This window comes from Pan paniscus, chromosome 18 (genome assembly GCF_029289425.2).
Source record: "Pan paniscus chromosome 18, NHGRI_mPanPan1-v2.0_pri, whole genome shotgun sequence".
Lineage (NCBI taxonomy): Eukaryota > Metazoa > Chordata > Mammalia > Primates > Hominidae > Pan > Pan paniscus.
The window spans coordinates 74060773-74080607 of NC_073267.2; the positions used below are offsets into that span (position 1 = coordinate 74060773).

Below are 19835 nucleotides of genomic sequence, written 5' to 3' on the forward strand. Positions count from 1 at the left end.
TCTTAGATATGCAAGTTTTTATTTTCAGAATTGCCTCATATGTATTCAGTGATTCAGACTTCTAGCCAAGTGTTCTTATAGAAAGATGTAAATTAGTTTTTATGAGCATTACGGTAGAAGAAACTGATCTATATTTGCAGAACTTCTCAGTGACGAATAAAGCCTTGATGTGAGGAGCCTGTGCTATGGCAGTTTGTGTTTATTACACACGAATTATTCCATTGAATATATATTTATTTGTATTCATTGAATATGGACTACTTATCTACTAATAGTCAAGCACTGTTAGTTGTGGTCACATACATAATCACATTCAAATCTCACAACTGGGTGAGAAAGATGCTACTATTTCCAAATATAAACACAGCAGTTTATAGTGAAAAGGAGAATCTTCTTGGAGTCCAAAAACACATAGTTTTTAACTAGTATTATCACTTACAGCTTATACTGTATAACTTTGGAATTGGTAGTCAATGTCACTGAGCTGATTTATGTGAGGTTGATCACATCACCTCACACATGGGAAGTTCTGTGTAAAGGGATGAGAATGTTAACATTCAGGGTGTTTCAAATATAATTTTAGATGAAGTAGCCTAACAAATGCAGAACACTTCGGAGAATTTGTAGCATGTAGGAGAGTATCAATAAATGTTGGTTTCCTCCCCAACCTCTCCCCATCCATGGCAACCATTCAAAACCAGATGATGACTTGCTCAAAATCATACATCACGTGAGTGGCAAATCCACAACTACAACTTTTCATTCTAAGTTCAGAGCTTTGTTCAGTGGAATCAACTGCCTGCCTACTGTGGGACCATTGGTCTTTTGTTTCAACATTTTAGATTTAAATATTCTGTATCCCATCCATCCTTTTCGGATTGTGGCAGTGCCAAGGAATTGATCATTTTTAATATAAATACCATTTTTAGGAAATAGAAGAAGTTTCTCTCTACCTATCTGATAGTTAATTATATATGTTAACTGGACTGAGCCACAGGATACCTAGATATTTGGCTAAACATTATTTTTGATGGGTGAGTGAGGGTGATTTTGGATGACTGAAATCTGTAGACTGAGTAAAGCAAATTGTACTTTCCAATGTGAGTAGACCTCCTTAAATCTGATAGATGCCTGAATAGAACAAAAGGTGAGGTAAGAGAGAATTTCCTCTCTCTACCTGACTGCTTTTGAGCTGAGACATTGCTCTTTTCCTGAACTCAAACTGGAACTCATACCACCAACCCTCCTTGTTTTCAGGTCTTCAGACTCATGCTGAAGCTATACCACAAGCCATCCTGGCTCTCCAGCTGGCACATAGAAAATTATAGTACTATATAGACTTCATAATTGCATGAGCCAATTCTTTATACATATATATGTATATGTATGTATATATATATATATATAGCAATCTATTGGTTTTATTCTTTTCTGGAGAGTCCTGACTAATTATCTATCTATACAGCTATCTTTTCTATAAGCAGGGAAATAGTGTTGGAATAAAATAATTCCACTCAATTCTCTAAACATTTTTGAAATAATGATATTTTTTAGACATTACTTCATATACGGCACCATATTCTGCACAATTGTTATAACAATGCCCTAAAGTCAATGAGATTCCTAATATCATAGAGTTTACATTTTCACTGAAAAGATAGCTTGTAATCAAATAATAACATACACTAAAATAATAATGCAAAGTAGCATAGGATAAGTTCCACAAGTGGAAATATAATGAGACATGAATATAAATATATTGGGGAGCTGACCTGGTCTGAGAATCCAGAAAGAATTCTTCTGGAAAAGACTTCTTCAGTGAGTTGTGTAAAGTAAGTAAGAATTAAGTAGACAAATTAGTTGGGCAGCAGGGGTCAAATGAAGCATAGGTTAAACATATATGAAGACCTAGAGGCATGGTGAAATATAGCTTGTTGGGGAAAAATAAAAAAGAAAACTAAAAGAAGGCTAACAGACTTGGATACTCAGGGGGCTGATGTGGGAAGATCACTTGAGGCCAGGAGTTCAAGGCTGCAACGAGCCATGATCATACCACTGCACTCCAGTCTGGAAGATGGAGCAAGACCCTATAAAAGACCCCTTGCAGAAGGGTAGGGTTTTCATTTAGTTTTGGTTTTGCCATTTTTCTTAACCACACAAATGAAGAGCTTTCATATTCTCCTACATCTTTACTGGAAAAGAAAGCATTTTTTACATTATTTTAAAAAATAGAGATATTTAACAAGATCTATTAGAAAGAGGTTGTGGCTGTGTGTCTGTCTTGTTTTTTGTTGTTGTTTGTTTATTGAGTTTCTTTTTGTGTATGTGAAAAGTGCTGCAGACACATTTTCTCATGTTTTGGCTCTCAGAATTATAAACTTGAATCAATCTGTTACTTTCTAAATTATAAAAGTTTAGTATTATCTGAAACATTTTTGTTTAAAATAAGGCCAAGGGCTAACAGGGTTTCTAAGTTTTTACAACTTACAGAGACATATTTTATGGCTAAATTTAAAGACCTGATTTAATAAAATTACTGAGTTCCAAAATCAGCCAGCTAAGGCATTTAAATGGGAGATATCAACTATTAGATATAAGCCTTGGTAGTCAAACCAACACAATTCAATAACTTTGCAATTTCATTTTTATCATCAATTATATCTTAATTTCTGGATGAAGTGATTAGCTAGCATGGAATGTTGGTTAGAAGAAAGATAATGAGGGTGACTGAGGGACAAAATGGTCTCCTGAATTACATTATCAAAATATTAGAGAGTTCAAAAGTAAAATGAGAACACTTATTATTTTTGTCTGTTAGGCAATGTGATACTTTATGGACTTAAAACTATTTCAGAGGACTGTCAGTTTAAAGTTGAAACTTGCTGGTAGATTCTGAAAATACCTCTTGAATCATCTCAAAATAATACTTCAGAAAATTCTCCAAAGAAACCTAATAAAATCTAGACCATAACATTATGTACTAAAATGGAGAGCTGGCTATTCCTAAATTTGAGACAGTTGTCTGCATGTTGTAATGACAAGGCAGATTAAGCAAAAATAAAATTATCAACAGTAAGGATCTTCTCTCTACATTATCAGATAATTCAGTAATCAACCAACATTAGGAGAGAAATAAAGGGACTTTGGTGAGACTAGGGGTTACTGATTGCCTAAGAAATACGTAGTGCACATGAATAAGACATTGTTGGGTGAGATGGATATAGAAAATATGCTTAATCTTTATTGTTTTCTGTTCTCTATTAGTTTGTACTCTACACGTTCAGAGGGTCAGTCAGAGAGTGGGGCAAAGGTTTTCTTTCCAGTCCCCAAAGGCAAGCAGATGAAAGGAGAATTTGCATCTTGTGCCTATTGGAAAAATATGAATCTGGATATATATTTCCTTATTCAACAAGAGTGAATAAAAGAACAAAACCCAACAAATAAAACCTGAAAAACAAGAGAAAAAAATTGTTACTCAGATGAATACGCTTTTGTAATGGATATACTGTAAACCAAAGAATTTTGTAGGAATATGTTTGTCACTTTTAAGACAAGAAGACAACTTCTCCAAATTATCATACGATGTCACAAAAAATAGTGACCCAGAAGAAAAGACAACATGATAGTTTACATTGGGAAAAGGAGAATTAATGATGCCTGAGCCGCCTTTTCTTACCTTCCATGAAAATATCCATGTAACACAGGTGAACAAATGCACAGCTGTACTAATTTTGGAAGTTAGGAATATCATGTCACTAGAATCAGTTTCTAGTAACCAAATTGTTAAGACACAATAGGGGCCCAGAGAGAAAAATGGTTAAGAGATTTTTATTATCTCCAGTTTGTACTTGAACCTAGGTAGTTAAAGTTCTAATTTGAAGGATTTGCTTCGAAGTAGCCCAATTTGCAGAATTTGCCTTCCAGGACAAGCTCATTTTATACATATATCCCTATTGCTTTCTGATATGTGAAGGTAGAAGCAGGGTACAAGGCTGAGACAGGGATTACCCAATAATGGTGCACATTGGTGGTTCTGAGCACTGAGTAAAAAAATATTTCAGGTGGACTCCCATTGTTCCTCACGCACAGTCAATAGAATATACAAAAGCAAGAGAAGGTCTTTTCTTGATCCAGGAAAGCTAAATTTTAGAGATGAAAGCTAGATACTCAGAAACTGGATGAGCTTTTGTGCATATGGAGGCAGAGGAAGATTATACTGGAGAACTTCTGTAACCTGAGAGAAAGCCGGGCCACTCCACCCATTCTGCTTAAGGACCTCCATAGAATAGGCACTCACTTAATTAAGGATCCATAGCAAAATGTGGGAGGCAGGGTAGCATTAGACTTAGGAGAAACTTCTGCAGTCTAAAGGAAGAAAGTCTTTAAAGTCACAAAAGGCACAACTTTGATGAAAATTTACTATACAAATATTAATGAATTGTGGAAAGAAAGATTACCATACAGCATAAAAATAATATTTTAATTCTGTAATATTAGTGTGTACTGGAAACTCTTCGAGCGTAAATGCTTTGACTTTATCTAAAACATGCACTGAAACCAATTAAGTGTAAGTTACCTCTAAATGATTTACCTTCAGTGGAAGCCCATATTAAAGCAATTCACAGGAAAACCATTTTATTAAGATTCTGCCACAGGAAATTGAACCTATGGAATGTTAAAATTCATATAATGACATTTATTCAACACATATATATTGGTTTTTTTACTCTAGGTCAGACAGTGGTAGACACTGGTGAATTAACTATAAATAGGATGTAGCACCTATGAGAGGCACTGTGACATTTTTCTAAAACCTAGAAGGCAGAAGCCTGCCTTCACGTTCTGACTCTGCTATCTTCTCTGCCATTGTGACTATGGAAAAATTATTTAACCTCTTTGTACCTTAATTCCTCATTTGTAAAATAGGGATAATGTTATTTATATTTTGCATATTAATTTGTACTTTATTATATTCATTTTTATATCTATATTGGTGTATATCTACATATCTATATATGGTTATGTATATTTATAATTACACATGATTATACTTACTTATCCATACATATGATTATATCATTACCTGGAACATAGGGAATATATCAATTATCAATTATTCATATGTATATGTGTATATATATGTGTTTTGAATATATACATGTGTATGTATCTATATATAGGTTTCTGTAAACACACACACATATATATAGACACACACATATAGGTATCTATACACACACAAAGATAGACACCTATACATATAGATACACACATATGTATATGTATATGTATATGTACATGAGAGAGACAGCTAAGAATTGTATTCAGCTTGTTTTAAGTGCCACGGAAATATATAAGAATCATCATCTTCATTAAATATCTTACAATTTAGAAGGTGAATATGGTGTTTATATTTTTTAATATAAGATTATGAATTGTAATGGGTACCAACTGTTGTGGGATATCAGAATGTGTCATTTTATTGGGGAAGTATAAGATGATTTCATAGATATTGAGAGGTTTTGGTGCAGTGCTGTTTCTTTTGATTTTTCTAAATGAGAAGGAGGAACATTAGTAAGTAAAGAATGGGTTACGGAATATTCAGGGAATTATTATAAGCTCAGGAAGACTCATAAGACATTCGGGAGAAAAGTAACTGACTTGAATCTATGGTGGATATTAGTGACATAGTAGAAATGTTATATTTCCTTGAAGTTGTTTCAAGTTTCTTACTATACTCTGCAAAATTATTAGAGGACTTAATCAGTCCAATATCAGTTCTTGGTAGTTTATCATATTGTTGAATTGATTTGACATCAGTGTTATTACCAGGAAAAAAAAATCTCTGTCAACTTTAGAAGATGGGCCTAACATTTCTTCTTACTCTTAAAACTGCTATTATAAAAGTTTGCTAAGTTGAATTCTCTCACTTTGCTAAGTCAAATTTATTTCACGATTTGTTGAAATGGTCCATGTAAGATGTTATTAGATAAGGGCTTTTAAACAGCAAGTGTTTAATACCTTTAACTTATTCAACATATATTCAATAAATGAATATTACATTGTTTTAAATATTGAAAATATAAATGCAGATAAAATATGTTCTCTAGCATTGAGAAAACCATTGTTTTAGAGACTATGCTTGTAGTTGATCTCTAAGGATCTTTCTAGATAGGAACTTTAATAGTTCCACACAATTTTCAGTGTGATAAGAGGATTTTATTGGGCAAGTATCGGCTTTCAATGGTGGATCATAATGTCAAATAGATTTGATACCAGTTTTCTTACCTGGAAACAAATCCATGCTAAGTTGTTAAATATATGTTTAACATTTCCCCTTATGATTAAAACTTTTTGACTCACTAAACTTTTGAGTTTGACTCAAACTATTGATTTCACAGTCTTTTTTTTTTTTTTTTTTTTGACAGAATCTCGCTCTGCCACCCAGGCTGGAGTGCAGTGATATGATCCTGGTTCATTGCAACCTCTACCTTCCAGATTCAAGCAATTCTCCTGCCTCAGTCTCCCAAGTAGCTGGAATTACAGGTATGTGCCACCATGCTCAGCTAAAATTTTTGTATTTTTAATACAGAAGGGGTTTCATCATCTTGGCCAGGCTGATTTTGAACTCCTGACCTCAAGTGATCCGTCCGCATCAGCCTCCCAAAATGCTGGAATTACAGGTGTGAGCCATCACACCTCGGCCCTGATTTAGCTGTCTTCTTTACGTAGTTTCTGCTTTATATGAGCACAGATGAATATAAAAATGTGTATGAATGATAAATGGGGAATTTAGAACTCTCAAGGAAGAAGTAGCTCAATGACAAATACCTAGAATGCAAAGAACTGGAATGGGACAAATTCTAAATTGGAAATTCTAATTTCCACTAGAAGATCTTTTGCCTGCCATCTTCTCTGGTACCAATCCTAAGTGTGAAGTTTGACAATTTCTTTTCTGTATTTAAATATATTTTTAAACCAATAGTAAATATTTAAATAAATAAAGAATATAATTTTTCTTCCTGACCACTTCATGTTCTCAGAGCCAAATCTCAATAGTGAATTATCCACTTATATCATTGTTTAAAGTTAGTGCCAGATCTTCCAGGTTTCAGAGCGATTCTAGGAGTCCATTGTGGCTCTCTCTTTTGGGAAATCAGTGGGCAGCAAGACATGTCCACTTCTGTTGCCATCAGACAGGAGCAGACATCATGATGAATGTGAGGTGCTAAAGGAATGTGCTCAGATGACACAGAGATAAGAATTGAGGGGTATTTTAGAATTTCTTAGTCTTCATTGATTTTCCAATCTGAGAAACACTATTTGAATCCATACTTATTTTTACCTTCATCTATTCTACTTCTCTTGCTCTTATTCTTTCTTTAATTCATCAGACATTTGTAAATTCCTGCCAAATAGCAGAACTATGTTGGATAGGAGGGAGGGTGATGATAAGTATATTATCGATAATGGACTGGGTGGGCACAGGCATAAGAATCAATTTCTCTGTAACCATGTGATAAATTCAATAACAGAGTGGCTTTCACCTTTTTACCTTGCAAGTCTGTCAGTTTCCCCCAACAGCACATATCCCATGATTCTCTTTGAGACACGACTATTACATCATCTGCTGAATGCATACTTTGAGTCATCTGTACTTTGTCTAATTACCATTATGATTTTTCTTCACTTGTCCTAATAATGTACAGAGTGATTTCTGTGACTGTCAAGTAAGGAAGCTGAAGTTTTGAAATGGGATAGTGCTCCATTCCTCCTGAATTTTGATGTACTAGTTCGTGTTTTTACTGTTCTCTGATGAACAGGCCATCCAGTGCTAATGGATTATAATACATTAAGTAAACATATGGTTAAAATGTGAGATGGAGTAGAGGGCAAAGGGCATGAAGAATCAGGATCTTTATTGTTAGTTCTGTGGGTGTCCTTGGGCAGATAGGAAAATCTTTCTGGGTCTCTCTTCATCTGTAACATGTGGGTAACCAATGCTTTTCCTCTCTTTCCCATGGGCATATATTGAGAAAAGCTTCTGAAAGCATGATTCCACGTTGCATTCCCTGCATCTAGCATAGAAATTGTTACTGCATATATGTTTTAAAACTATGTTAAATAAATGAGTAATATGTACTTTGAAAAGTAGAAAATGCTGTATAGTATACATATAATGGATGACTAGTACTTTATTTATCTAGAGCTTGTGCACTTAGGGATGTTTGGAATAGCTGTAAAAATGGCTTCTCATACTTTTCAGCTTGGTAAAATGGATATTAAATCAGTTCAAGGGTAAGAATGACATTATGCAGTGAGGACTGAAGCTCTGGGATCTGATATTCATGCATGGAGGTTCCCACAATAGCCAGGGGCATGGCACCTTCATGCATCAAAATAATGGAACAATGTTGACAATAATGAAGATGAATCACATGATTTTAGGCATTGATCGACTTGTGTTTTCAACCATGAAAGTGTAGGTGATCCTAAGTGTTGGCCAATGCAGCTTAAAAACTGCTCAATAATTATACATCCAACTATATAGGAAACAAATGTATATACTTATTCTTTTATATGCCAATGTTTTAAAATGTTTTCCAAATGAATTGTGGACATCACTATGAATTGGTGCATTATTAATAATTAAATGAGCAGGATAAACTTTGATGTTCACATTTTGGTTTTGTTGCGCTTTTGTGGGCTCTGTGGAAACGAAATCTTTTCTCATGAGCATCTTGAAATAGCTAAGTGATTTTCATCAACCAATACTTGAAGCTTAGAATAACTATCTTATCAACTCCTAGCTGTCTAAAGAGTTATTTGATATTAGATTCTCCTGTGTAAAAATACCTGGTGGAGCAACATGACTTATCTAGGGAGAATATAAATGTCCTTCGCATAGCTTAAAACATTCTTCTCATGTTGACTTCAGCTTGACTGTTCAGATATGTTATCTCAGTTAACCATTTGCCCCATACCTAGGAGTGAATGGCTATTCAAAATACTGGCAGAAGGAAGAGTTCCTACCATTGATAGAGAGACTTTGCTGGGACCAGAGTAAGAAGACGAGCATTAGCAAAAACTGTGGGCTAGTGGAATAGCTTGATATCTGGGTATTCCAAATGTAAAAACAATTTTTCTAATTCTGGAAAGCCTTCTCATTCTGGAAAGATGGAAGAGATATACTTTGCCCTATTCCTCCCACTAATTATAAACAACCACCCTATAGCTTATATTTAAAACAAATGTGAAAATATTCTGAAAGCTGAAAGGAAGAAGACAAAGAGTCTAGGGATTTTAGGACTTAAGGAATGACATGGTGGTGAGTTTCCTGATTTTATTTTTGCCTGATAAATTCCAGAAATGAAGATGAAGATGCTGGTAACCCGGAAATGCCAATACATAGACAAAATAATGTCTCAAAAAAAATCTGCCTTTCTAGTAAAAAGACCAGGAAAGAGACAACCAAGGAAGACAGTTATTTGGCTCCCACTGCAGCCAAATAACACACATGCACACAAACCCATGCATACATTCTGTGGCTCCACCCCTAACCCCACCAGCAAAGGTAGAGTGAAGAGCCTAGACTTCCATCCTTTCCAGGTTGAAAGAAGATGCTCCAAACTTTCTGCAGAGAAATTTGAGAAAGTTTCACAGTTTTCCCCGTTGCCCAGTAGTAATAGCCTAGACTTTGACTCCCACCTGGCAGTAATGAAGCACCCCATTCTCCTCACTGAGGTGGTATCAGAGGAGATTGAATAAAGAGGCAGGATATTCCCCACTGTCCATTGATAATCATATCACGTCCATCTGTGTTCCAGGTCATCTGAACAGAGGATATCACTAGCAGTATACTCAAAAAAAAGTTATAATGGCACCAAAATTTCCAAACTTGACAAAATATATAAACCCACAGATTTAAGAAACTGAATAAACTCTAGACAGCATAACCCCACCCCCACCAAAATCCACACAAAGATACATCATAGCCAAACTTGTGAAAACTAAGGGCAAACTAAATGAACATCTTGAAGGCAGCAAGAAAGAAATAACAACTTGCATATGGGGGAACAATTCAAATGATGATAGATTTCTCATTGGAAACTGTGAAGGCCAAAAGAAAGTAGCACATCAATTTTCAAGTGATGAAAGGGAAAAAATGTCAACCTATAATTCTGTCTCCATCAAAAATGTTCTTCAGGATTAAATGGAAAATTAAGACATTCTCAGATGGAAGAAAACTAAAATAATTTGTTGTTAGCTGACCTACCTTGGAGAATGGCTAGAGGAAGTTCTCTAACATAAAGAAAGCCACAAAAGATGAACCATGAAACAAGAAGGGAAAGAATACAGTAAGCAAAAAATATGTGTAAATATAACAGAAACCCCTTGTCCTGTTTTTTCTAAATTATGCTTGCTGGTAGAAGTAAAAATTAGAATGCTGTCAGATGAGGTAGTTAAAAACATGTAAAGGAAAATTTTTAAACAATTGTAAGTGGGGGATAGTAAAGGGAGATGAGATTTCTATATATCAATTAAATTTACACATATACATTTATATTAAATATATGTCAATTTACATTTTTTGTGTATACCCACACATACTACAGTACCTACAGCAACCACAGAAAAGGCATACAAAAGGAATACACCCAAAAATACTTTGGCTAAATCAAAATGGAACTCTAAAACACATTCAAATAATCCACAGAGCAGGGAAAAGGAAAACAGAAATACAAAACAAGAAAAGAGGGAAGAAAATAAAAATAATAAAAGATGAAAAGAAAGACTTAAGCCCTAATATAACAATAATTATATTAAATCTAAATGTTATGAATAACTCAAATAAAACAAAGAAATTGAAAGAGTAGATTAACATGACCCAGCTATATGCTATCTACAAGTAAATTCACTGAAAATATAACGTTAAGGCAGATTGAAATAAAAAAGATGAGAAAAATATACCCTGCAAACATTGGTCAAAAGAAAGCAAGGGGTGGCTATATCAATATCAGATAAAGTAGACTTGAGAAAAAAGAGAAGGAAATTATATAATGATAAATGATTAGTGTCTCAAGAAGATATAACAATCCTAAATGTGCATATCCCAGGTGACAGAGCTACAATATATTAAAAAAAAAAAAAACACACAGGCATAACTTAAAGGAGAAATAAACAAATTAACTAGTGTAATGAGATACTTCAACACTTCTATATTTATAATTAATAAAACAACTAGATAGAAAATTAGCAAGAATACAGAATAACTAAACTACAATATCAGTCAATAGGCTCTAATTGCCATTCGTAGAACACTCCACCCAACAGCAAAATAGACATCTTTTTAAACTTTTCTTGGAAGAAATTTTAGAGTAGACCATATTTTATTACATAAAACCCCATCCAACAAGTTTAAAAGAACCGAAATGACATACAATGTTACTAATATTTGACACACAGTGAAATCAAACTAGAAGTAAATAATAGAAAGAGAGGAACATCTCTAAACCCTTGGAAACTAAACAACACACTTCAAAATAATCCATGGACCCTTTGAAACTAACAACACACTTCAAAATAATCCATGGGTAAAGGAGGAAGTTCCAAGGGAAACGGTAAAAAACAAGAACAATGAACTGAATGAAAATAAAAACGCGGTGTATAAAAACTTGAGGATCACAGCTAAAACTGTCTTGCAAGGGAAATTTATTATACCAAATGCATACATTAGAAAAGAGGAAGCCTCGAAACAAAATCTAGGCTCTCACCTTAAGGTCCCAGCAAAAGAGAAGCAAAATAAACCCAAAGCAGCAGTAGGAAAAAAATAATGAAGATAAAAGCAAAAATATGTGAAACTGAAAATGGGAAAACAGTAGAGAAAATCAATGAATTGATGTTCTGTTTTATGAAAAAAATATAAGTAAAATTGACAAAACTGTAGCCTAACAGACAAGAAAAGAGAGAGAATACACAAAATATCAATTTCACAAGTGAAAGAGAGAATATCACTACAGACCCTGTAACAAATAAAGGATAATAAGAAAAAAACAGGAACCACTCTGCACACATTATTGCATTTGTTTTCTCCTTGAGCTGCAACTGCGAGTTGTCTTACCCTCTCTTTGGGGGCCTGACATAATAGTCATCAACATTTTTATTCTTGCTCTATTTCCAAGGATGTCTTGGTTCCCTTCACAACCCCTGCCCCCAATAAATGATCCTAATCAGAAAACCATTTCTCTCTCTTATTCAAGAAAGTCTGTTCTTCTATTTCTTCAATGCCCTCTTGGTCTTAAGCAGAAAATCCAAAATCCAGATTTCCAAAATCTGAAATCCAAAATCCAGACAATGAGGCAATTGGAAAGCTACTTTTCTTACCTTCCAAGTTCACCATGCTCCGTATCCCTACAAACACCCTCAATCAAGCTCATCAGAAAGCATGAGATTGCTCTGTCAGGAATGTAGGTCACCGCTTCCTTCTCTCCCTGGTTCACTCTTCCTCATCTTTTCTGATGGGCTCATCACTTAGTGGTATTCATTAAATTATTGCCCATCTCCTGCACTGTGAGACCCTTGATGATAGAAACTTTAAGTTTTTTATTGTGCATATCAACACCTCAGCATATTGCATTTTATGTTGGTTCACAAAGGAAAACACATCCAGGAATTACTCAAGGAACTTCTCAGAAATACAGATTATCAGGCTTGATCATGAGATTCTGATTCCATACAACTTGGAAGAGGCACAGAAATCTGCATTTCCATAAAGTCTTCATGAGAACTTGGTGCAGGTGTCCCAAATTTAAGAATAATTCGTAGGAAATAATGAAAAATTAAATAAAGAATGAAAATAACAAATTAGCTGTATTCATTTTATTAAATTATTCATTATAAATCCTTGTCCTAAATCTAAAAATAATTCCAGCAAAACAACTATTTAAAGTTACCTCGCAAAACATAAGTGATGTAAAACATCAAGACTATGTGTTAGCTGTAAAGGAAATAACAAGGCAAAATGTTGGTTTGTTGATTAGTTTAATAGTGAAGCTTCTTTGAACACTTTTATTTTTCAAGTTTATATCTTCCTAACACTTAATTATGCACTAAACTCTTACATCCCCATTGCTTCATATCGTCTTCACAATAACATCTAGAACTAGAAAGGCAAGTAATAATAATTTTTTTTCAGATATATGTGAAGAAAATAAAGCTTAAAAAGGTCAAGACACTTTAAAACAAATTAAACACATTACACATTAAAACAAATTAATCCCATCAGCTTATTATAATAGCTACTTGTGATTTTTAATTTGGGAAAATCAACCTTTTTCAGGTGCATACATGTATATCCATAGCTACAATCCATATATCCATAGCTACAATCAACATAGATGTATGTTTAACTCTGTTGTTTTATATTAGTTTTTCATGTTATCAGAGATTTCATAATTTTTGTCATTTATGTATGGATTTTTATTAGTTGATACTCATCCATCCTGTTGAGGAAACATGATTTATTCATCCATTTACCTGCTATTGATCATTTGTTCATATCCACATTTTAAACTGCATTTTAAAAATATTCTTATAATGAACATATCTGTGCCCAAGTACCTATAACTGTGTGTGTGTGTGTGTGTGTGTGTGTGTGTGTGTGTGTGTGTGTGTGTGTTGTAGGCATTTGAGATTTGAAACCAGATAGCCTGACTAGAACATGAGAAACTATTTTTCTAATTTTAATTGTAAGATTTCAGTCAGACAGAGTTAAGACACTAGTTTTTAATCTTTCACCACAAACCAGAAAATTCTTCATTTGAATGAAATATTAAAATCCTCAGCAAATCTTCCAATTTTCTTCTGCAGCATGTAGTAGAGATCCATCCAATTTTAAGTCCCAGCCTTTCTCAGAAAAATATGTTCGTACAAATTCTCCATTAATGAAGAGGTCTTATATACATACTAGTATGTTTAGAATATCTGGGGGACTATATCTATTACACAAAATTTTTGCTAAACCTTAGACAAAAAAAGAATCAAGTTCCCAAATCCAAGATATAGGTAGTATGCTAAATAATGTAAAAAGCAAAAGTTATATAATAATTTAGGAATAAAAGGAAATATTTATACCTAGATTTTGACTGAGACTATTATGTCTCAGTTGACCACAAAATCGGCCTTTGGGCTTTTAAAAGCCAAAGATTATATAGGAAACATGATAGATATCTAGTTTCTAAAACTATTAACATTCATAATTATAATTTGCCTTTTGGAAACTGGGACTCTAAAAAATGCTAATAGTGAGACTCGAAACATTGATACGCAGATAAAATTCGAAATACAAGCAAATCAATTACACAATGCCAGGCTCATTGTTGAAGTTTGCTATTGTACCTGCAGTAAAAGTTAGATGTTAAAATTGCCGAGATAATATTGAAAATGTGAGTCAGCAAGCAGAATTCCCTAATAACACACTTTACAAAAAATGTTTTCAAATAATGTGAAAAGATTAGGTTTTGCTCTGTTTTGTTATGTTGTGACATAACTTACTTATCTAGAAATAAACTAACATTGAGATGGGTTTAATAGTTAAGATATCCACACAGAGTTGGTTTGGAGGGTCTGTGAAACAGATTTGATCTCGAAATTCTTTGATGAGCATGGTTTCTAAATTGAGGTGGAAAAGATCATGAGTCCAAACGGTAAAAGCCATTCAAATAAAGAGATCAGAATTAGTAATTTCAAGGAGAATACAATCAGGAAGAACTGGATTTCCAAGCTGGCCATTAATAATCAATTTGAATTGAAATAACGCTAACACTGGAATTAACTATGTACTACATACAACTTAATTTTGGAAACAAACTTGCCTAAACACATGATAGAACAATGACAGCAGGCAGGCCTTGAGAGACTGAAATGTTGTGAAAAAATAAATACATGGGTAAGCTCTACACTCACCCCATGCTTTCCATGAGGTTTCGTGCCAGTTTACCGCAAAGTGAAATAAAACTCAAGGAGAAAGCTCAGTCTTGGTTACTGAGGAAACAGAGAATAGAATTCCAAAATGCCAAATAAACTGGATATAGTTGCAACATCTTTGATAGGAGAAAACTGGAAAGAAGTGAGGCAAAAATTCTGTGTGTAGTATCTTCTTGAGGAACTGGCCAATTCCAAACCTGTTCCAGCATAAGACAAGACCAGGTAACCCAGAATAAACCAGCATCTGGAAGACAAAAGAACTTAACAGAAATGTTAGCATTCAGTTGTTGATGAGAAGAGGAAGGTTGGCATTAAAGCCCTGCAAATGTAAAAAAAAACATGGTGACTACAACTTACTCAAGAATAGAGAGAAAATGGAAACAGACCAGCCTGAATAAAGCCAAAACTAACCCACAACAGCAGCAAGATAATCAACTGGTTCTCTCTGCCAGCCAGGAAAAAATAAAAATAAAAAAGTCTTTTTTGAAGTAGGTAGTGTTGCTCATAGTGTCCACAGTTTTTAATTCAAAATATCTAACATCCAACAAAAACCTATGGAACTAAGATTGTCAGAATACAATGAACATTAACTGCTGCATATGATTGTTGGATATGACAGTATCATCACATTACACCAGAGAAAGCCTGTGTATTTGGAACTGGGACACTACATATATTTTTTCAAGATTGTCTTTGTGACCTTGAGCAAACTGCATAACTTGTTTTTTTAAAAAATTAAATAAATTATAAATTATTTTAGAAATGAGCATCACAATCCCTACTTGTCCCTTCTGATGGGCTGCTGTGGAATCAAAAGTTTAAATTGCATACTTATGTCAATTACAGAACAGAAATTCTATAGTTCAGTTATCTCCTTTTTTTTTCCTTTAGTTCTTCTAAAAAAATGGGATGCATGTGCAGAACATAAAGGTTTGTTACATAGGTATACATGTGCCATCCTGGTTTGTTGCACCTATTGACCCATATTCTTAAGTTCCCTGTCCTCAACCCCTACCCCCCAACAAACCCTGGTGTGTGTTGTTCCCCTCCCTGTGTCCATGTGTTCTCATTGTTCAACTCCCACTTACGAGTGAGAACATTCGGTGTTTGATTTTCTGTTTCTGTGTTTGTTTGCTGAGGATGATGGCTTCCAGTTTCATCCATGTCCCTGCAAAGGACGTGATCTCATTCCTTTTTATGGCTTCATAGTATTCCTTGGTGTATGTGTATCACATTTTCTTTATCCAGTTTATCATTGATGGGCATTTGGGCTGGTTCCAAGTCTTTGCTATTGTAAATAGTGCTGCAATAAACATAGGTGTGCATGTGTCTTTATAGTAGAATGATTTATATTCCTTTGGGTATACACCCAGTAATGGGTCAAATGGTATTTCTGGTTCTAGATCCTCAAGGTATTGCCATACTGTCTTCCACAATGGTTGAACTAATTTACATTCCCACCAGCAATGTAAAAGCATAGCTATTTCTCCACACCCTCGCTAGCATCTATTGTTTCCTGACTTTTTAATAATTGCTATTCTGACTGGTGTGAGATGGGATCTCACTGTGGTTTTGATTTGCATTTTTCTGATGATCAGTGATGTTGAGCTTTTTTTCATATGTTTGTTGGCTGCATAAATGTCTTCTTTTGAGAAGTGTCTGTTTGTATCCTTTGCCCACTTTTTGATGGGGTTTTTTTCTTGTAAATATATTTAAGTTCCTTCTGAATGCTGGATATTAGACCTTTGTCAGATGGGTAGATTGCAAAATTTTTCTCCCATTCTGTAGGTTGCCTGTTCACTGTGATGATAGTCTCTTTTGCTGTGCAGAAGCTCTTTAGTTTAATTAGATCCCATTTGTCAATTTTGGCTTTTGTTGCAATTGTTTTTGGTGTTTTTGTCATGAAGTCTTTGCCCATGCCTATGTCCTGAATGGTATTGTCTAGGTTTTCTTCTTGGGTTTTTATGGTCTTGAGTTTTACATTCAAGTCTTTAATCCATCGTGAGTTAATTTTTGTATAAGGTGTAAGGAAGGGGTCCAGTTTCAGTTTTTTGTATTTGGCTAGCCAGTTTTCCCAGGACCATTTACTGAATAAGAGAGCCTTTCCCCATTGCTTGTTTTTGTCAGGTTTGTTGAAGATCAGATGGTTGTAGATGTGTGGTGCTATTTCTGAGGTCTCTGTTCTGTCTGCTCCATTGGTCTATATATCTGTTTTGGTACCAGTACCATGCTAATTTGGGCACTGTAACCTTGTAGTATAGTTTGAAACAGGTAGTGTGATGCCTCCAGCTTTGTTCTTTTTGCTTAGGATTGTCTTGGCTATACAGAGTCTTCTTTGATTCCACATGAAATTTAAAATAGTTTTTTTTCTAATTCTGTGAAGAATGCCAGTGATAGTTTGATGGGAATAGCATTGAATCTATAAATTATTTTGGTCAGTATGGCCATTTCCATGATATTGATTCTTCCTATCCATGAAGATGGAATGTTTTTCCATCTGTTTGTGTCCTCTCTTATTTCCTTGTGCAGTGATTTGAAGTTCTCCTTGAAGAGGTCATTCACATCACTTGTTAGCTGTATTCCTAGGTATTTTATTCTCTTTGTAGCAATTGTGAATGGGAGTTCATTCATGATTTGGCTCTCTGCTTGCCTAATGTTGGTGTAAAGGAATGCTTGTGAATTTTGCATATTGATTTTGTATCCTGAGACTTTGTCGAAGTTACTTATCCATTCAAGAAGTTTTTGGGCTGAGGTGATTGGGTTTTCTAAATATAAAATCATGTCATCTGCAAACAGAGACAACTTGACTTCCTCTCTTCTTATTTGAATACCGTTTATTTCTTTCTCTTGCCTGATTGCCCTGGCCAGAATTTCCAATACTGTGTTGAATAGGAGTGGTGAGAGAGGGCATCCTCGTCTTGTACCAGTTTTCAAAGGGTTCCAGCTTTTGCTCATTCAATATAATATTAGCTGTGGGTTTGTCACGAATAGCTCTTATTATTTTGAGATATGTTCCATCAATACCTAGTTTATTGAGAGTTTTTAACATGAAAGAATGTTGAACTTTATCCAAGGCCTTTTCTGCATCTATTGAGATAATCATGTGGTTTTTGTCTTTGGTTCTGTTTATGTGATGGATTACGTTTATTGATTTCCATATGTTGAAACAGGCTTGCATTGCAGGGATCATGGTGGATAAGTTTTTTGATGTGCTGCTGGATTTGGTGTGGCAGTATTTTATTGAGCATTTTTGCATCAATGTTCATCAGGGATACTGGTCTGAAGTTTTCTTTTTTTGTTGTGTCTCTTCCAGGTTTTGGTATCAGGGTGATGCTGGATTCATAAAATGAGTTAGGGAGGAGTCCCTTCCTTTCAATTGTTTGGAATAGTTTCAAAAGGAATGGTACCCGCTCCTCTTTCTATTTCTGGTAGAATTCAGCTGTGAATCCATCTGACCTTGGGCTTGTTTTGGTTGGTAGACTATTAATTACTGCCTCAATTTCAGAGCTTGTTATTGGTCTATTCAGGGATTCAACTTTTTTTCTGTTTTAGTCTTGGTAGGGTGTTTGCATCCAGGAATTTATCCATTTCTTCTAGGTTTTCTACTTTATTTATGTAGAGGTGTTTATAGTATTCTCTGATGGTAGTTTGTATTTCTGTGGGGTCAGTGGTGATATCCCCTTTATCATTATTTATTGTATCTATTTGATTCTTCTCTCTTTATTAGCCTAGGTAACAGTCTATCTATTTTGTTAATTTTTTCAGAAAAACAGCTTCTGGATTTGTTGATTTTTTAGAGGGTTTTTGTGTCTCTACCACCTTCATTTTTTCTATCTTCTAAGTTATTTCTTGTCTCCTGGTAGCTTTTGGATTAGTTTGCTCTTGCCTCTCTAGCTCTTTTATCATGTTAGGATGTCATTGTGAGGTTGTTCTAGCTTTCTGATGTGGGCATTTAGTGCTATAAATTTCCCTCTTAACACTGCTTTAGCTGTGTCCCAGAGATTCTGCTGCATTGTCTCTTTGTTCTCATCGGTTTCAAAGAACTTCTTGATTTCTGCCTTAACTTCATTATTTACCCAGGAGTCATTTGGTGGCAGGTTGTTCAATTTACATGAAATTGTGGGTTTCGAGTGAGTTTCTTAACTCTGAGCTCTAATTTGATTGCACTGTGGTCTAAGAGACTGTTTGTTATGATTTCAGTTCTTTTGCATTTGCTAAAGAGTGTTTTACTTCCAATTATGTGGTCAATTTTAGAATATGTGCCATGTGGCACGGAGAAGAATGTATATTCTGTTGATTTGGGGTAGAGAGTTCTGTAGACATCTGCTAGGTCCACTTGATCCAGAGCTGAGATCAAGTCCTGAATATCCTTGTTAATTTTCTGTCTCATTGATCTGTCTAATACTGACAATGGAGTGTTTAAGTCTCCCACTATTATTGTGTGGGAATCTAAGTCTCTTTGTAGTTTTCTTTTTTTTTTTTTTTTAATTATACTTTCAGTTTTAGGGTACATGTGCACATTGTGTAGGTTAGTTACATATGTATACATGCGCCATGCTGGTGTGCTGCACCCATTAACTCGTCATCTAGCATTAGGTATATCTCCCAATGCTATCCCTCCCCCCCCCTCCCCACAACAGTCCCCAGAGTGTGATATTCCCCTTCCTGTGTCCATGTGATCTCATTGTTCAATTCCCACCTCTGAGTGAGAATATGCAGTGTTTGGTTTTTTGTTCTTGCGATAGTTTACTGAGAATGATGGTTTCCAATTTCATCCATGTCCCTACAAAGGACATGAACTCATCCTTTTTTATGGCTGCATAGTATTCCATGGTATATATGTGCCACAT

General features: G+C 34.7%; 1 long non-coding RNA gene across 1 annotated transcript in view; it reads left to right on the forward strand.

The window, feature by feature from the left end:
* Positions 1–19835, forward strand: part of LOC134729363 (uncharacterized) — a 255709-nt gene that overhangs the window by 227331 nt on the left and 8543 nt on the right. The window contains exon 3 of the long non-coding RNA XR_010110372.1: positions 6429–6546. This is a non-coding gene — a long non-coding RNA (uncharacterized LOC134729363). The remainder of the gene's footprint in view (positions 1–6428; positions 6547–19835) is intronic.